This window comes from Triticum aestivum, chromosome 5D (assembly GCF_018294505.1).
Source record: "Triticum aestivum cultivar Chinese Spring chromosome 5D, IWGSC CS RefSeq v2.1, whole genome shotgun sequence".
In the NCBI taxonomy this organism is placed as follows: Eukaryota; Viridiplantae; Streptophyta; class Magnoliopsida; order Poales; family Poaceae; genus Triticum; species Triticum aestivum.
In genome coordinates this window covers 422,825,314-422,829,458 of record NC_057808.1, presented here as the reverse complement: position 1 = coordinate 422,829,458, position 4,145 = coordinate 422,825,314, and the positions used below count along the sequence as shown (strand labels likewise).

At 47.1% G+C, this 4,145-nt stretch overlaps 1 long non-coding RNA gene across 1 annotated transcript; it reads right to left on the bottom strand.

The window, feature by feature from the left end:
• Nucleotides 1-678: 678 nt before the first annotated feature.
• Nucleotides 679-3,391, bottom strand: LOC123125244 (uncharacterized). The gene is made up of 6 exons (XR_006461357.1): nt 3,064-3,391; nt 2,709-2,975; nt 1,795-2,191; nt 1,505-1,694; nt 1,360-1,426; nt 679-958 (listed from the first exon to the last, which is right to left on the bottom strand). It is a non-coding gene; the product is annotated as an uncharacterized lncRNA (long non-coding RNA).
• Between the last annotated feature and the right edge of the window lie 754 nt (nt 3,392-4,145).

Genomic DNA, 4,145 nt, shown 5'->3' with positions numbered 1-4,145 from the left:
GCTGGGGGCGGCTTATATACGCGGAGGAGCCGCGCTTACGCGTGGTCGCCGTGTGTACACGTGGCGGGCGAGGGACGCGCGTCGTCCGGTCTTCACTGTGCCGCCCGTGAGGCATCAATGGAGAGGACTGACCGGCGCGGCAACTTTGGCATTGATTCGTCGCGGGAACCGAGGCGATGAGGACAACGAAGCGGCGAGAAGAGCCGAGTCGCTGCCAAAGAGGGCCCGCCGATTTTCGCGCCAAAAACGATTCGGTCGGCACCCCCAAGCGGCCCCAGCGCACCGGGTTCGGCCTGGGTCCGCCGGCGCCAATTTCAGCCTGAGCCAGCGAAAACTGGGCCTTTGTGGACGCGACTAGGCCGACCTGGGGGACCTTGTTAGGGGCGCGGCTGGAGATGCTCCAAGTCTGGGTGTAGTCTGAATGATCATGCGTTATCTACCATGACTTCTGGTTGGTCCACTGTCTAAATCTTAATTTGTGTATGGATATGATTATACATTAAAATTGAATGATTTTGGTCTGGTTTAGATTAAAATCATCTTGTTTGCATTGAAGTTATCCAGTTTGTTCAAATTCGATTCAAAATGTATGCATGTATGGTTGGATGGCCGGCTTCCGTATTACTATCTCGCAGACAAATACCGTGTCTAGAAGTCGGAGTTGGACATGCAGTTAGATAGGCAGCAATTAACGCATCACATGTCTCTGTAAGAGTAGGACAGCAACTCAAAACATGCAAACTTGGTCTGATAACGAATGGCAGTACCTAACAGTCTAGTGTAGCCCAGTCGGACACGAATAACTTACTCTACGTACTAGTACTAGATAAACAACAAATAGCTTAACAAAGCAGTCCGACAACTTCAGAACTAAACGAGAACCGTCTTTCGCTCCACTCTACACTTCAGCAAGGCAGCAAGCTATCATTCCAAGTCACTCACATTTCATCCCTGCTGGCTTCAATACATGCCAAAAGAGAAAACGTGAGAAACAGATGACTTAAAGCAATACAAGCATAAAACAAGATACATTTGGCACGATCATAGAGTATAGTATTAAAGCAAATGGTTGGTCTCTTTGTGATAGGGAGCAATAAATAATTTGGTACTCATTGTCATCCATGAAGTTGGTCTCTTTGTGATAGGGAGCAATAAATAAACGGTTGGTCTCATTGTGATAGGCATAGTGAGGGGAGGTCCTGTTCTCTCCATCCATTTTATCAATAAATAATTTATTTATTTGGAAGGTAAATAATTTGGTACTCATTGTCATCAAGTACTTAGTATATAGTTTATTAATAGTAGTTGTTGTTCATGGTTGATCGACAGAAAATATGGTTACTTAAACAGAGAAAGTACCTTGGTATCCCAACAAAGCTGATCAACAAAGCCTTCGAAGCATCCCAGCAATAGTATGGTTTGGGCTCTGAAAAGAAATACTAGGGTTGGAAGGACAGCCTATATAAGGTGAATTAAAAATTGAAATGAAGTCTGGATCCCTTACATGAAAATCACACCATTCCATTAGTGTCATGTACACAGTCAGAGTAGAAAGCATTGTCCTACATCCGTGCCTACCTCCTGCTAACACTGCAATCACTCTATCCCCCATGGTAATGGGACCACCAGAACATCCAGGCTCACTTATGAAATCCCCTAGAAGAAGATGTTCATTATCTCTATACCACATGCCACTGAAAAAAAAACATGAAAAATAAATAGCATCAGTAAATGCTATTGTAAGTCAGAAAATGAAAGCAAAGTATTAAAGTTAGAGTTCCATTAATTACATACGTGATATGGCCAGGGCAGCTTGAAGGGAGGATAGCTGTCCCTCCAAATGCAGGGAAAAATCCATGCAAGTATACCACAGATCGGAGAGCAGGAATTGGCAACTCCTGGAATATCATAGGTCGAAACTCTGCAACAACGTCTTTCAGTTCTACCAGAGCAAGGTCTGCAGGGCCCGCTCGTTTCACATAAGCATCGGTGAATCGATGTTCACTCAGCAGAACCGTGATGCTATAAGACCCAGCTATGACGTGCTCATTTGTCATTATCACACACCTATTGTCACGGTATGAAACAACGAAACCAGTGCCATATGAGATGTGTCTTCGGTGATAAGAGAAGGCATGTTGCATGTAATGACCTCTAGCTTAACGAGAGACATCACGTTTCAACTCGAGATCTGCAAGAGGTTGAGAAAAAAAAGGTTAACAGATAGAAGGACTAGACTGCTAACAGTAAAGAAAATTATGAATCGGCCAGTGAATTAAACATCGGAGGAGGCATTAGCTATCGATGATAGTGACCTAGGCGCTCTTATATTACTTTATGGAGGGAGTAGTAATGAAACCAAAGGAGGCGTGCTAAACATCTATCGTAGCGACCACAAAATTGCTTGCTTTGCCTTGTCGAAGGCCAGGAGCTCGTCCACGGCCACTGCATGATATATATAGGCTGGGTACTAGACATGTGGTCCGTCCTTGATACATATTCGTACTCTAGTAGGCTAGCTTACGTACGAGTGGTAGTCAAATTAGGGTTAGTTTAACGCGGTTCACATAACGAGTGGCGAGAGCGGCCTGATGGCACACGACCGAATGAAAGACGATCAAGTAAACAGCGCTCACATGCGAAATTAAACAAAGAACGCTCACGGACCGAGGCCCAACAGGAAGCAAGCGAGGGGAGGCGCTGCTCACCTCGGTTGCTGGTGGCGCGGCCCCACCGGTCAGGCAAACACGGCCTGGACGTTGCGCTGGAGGTCAACGCGGGCGGCGGCGACGACGCGATCTCGCCGGAGGAGCTTGGATCCGCGGCAGAGGCGTTCTTGGCGGCGGCTGAGCACAGATCTGAGCGCGACAGGTCGCGGGAGCTCGATTCCGTCCGTCCCCCGCTAGGATTTGACGACGGCGGGGCGCGCGCGGAGGAGATCCGGCGTCTCCGGCGTAGCAGCGCGGTGGCGGCTCCTGGAAAAGAGCAACGGCGGAGGCTGGCGGTCAACAGCGGTGTGGCGCGAGGAGGAACGGAGGCACGTGCGAGCGGCGACGAGGTTACCTGCGGCGGCGTCTGAGCACGATGCCGTGTTGGACCGGCGGCGGAGAAGCTCTCCTGCGCGAGGCTGGGAACGAGCGGGCGAGGCGGCGGTACTTCCGGGCTCAGATGGGCTCGGGAGGGCCCAACGCGGGCTTCCGCGGACGGTCGGAATGCACCGGTTCGAGAGGCTGCGGCTGGCTGGATCGCTGCGAGGGGCGGCGGCGCTGTGGCTGCAAGTGGCGGCGCTGCGGCTGGCGGCTGTGAAAATTGAATGGATTCGTCTCCCACAGATTTGGGAGGGGAGGCCGCCTATAAAAGGCAGGAACTACTTTTTAGGCTATTGGGCTAGAAATTGAAGTGTTTTTGGGCTATTGGGCTAGAAATTGAAGTTCCTGCACGTGGATGCTATCTTTGCTTTTGAGACAAGACATATGCTTGTTAGTGATTTCTTCGGCTTATTTTTATACCATCTAGTGCCTTTTGTGTTTCTAAAGTGTACGTATTAATATTTGTTTATGTATAATTATAGTTTAAAGTATTTATTTCCTTGTATATGAATATTGTAAATGACTGTTTTTGATCGGATGTCGCTCCATTATCGTACCGCTTCTGAATCCACATATTCCGGTATCCGTATCCGCATAATCCGGTATTTTAATCCGTATTTGTTCCGCTTCTGAATCCAAAAATAAATATATGATAGGATATGGTATAAGGATTATATGTCCGAGTTCGATCGAGTTTCACCCCAAACTGGGGCGTGAGAGGGAAATATTTGCAACCCATGTTTAGAATTATTTTATAGCAAAATCTAATTAATTCTTGTACCTGCTATATTGCCTCCTCGGTTAATCGTTGGGTATCAAACAAGCTCCGAATGACATGAAATTTTAAATGTGGCTTTGCTATAGCAATATACGTAATGTTTTCGGTCATTTGGACTTCATTTAATATTTGTTTTACAAAATAATATCGTTCACAAAATAAATGGGGTTTTCAATTACGTGAGGTGGCTATGCTTGGTCTAAAATTCCCAGCTTTTTATAGCTGCTCTGTTGTGACAAAAGAGCACTATGTGCAAAGTTTGGGAAGTGACTTGGTGC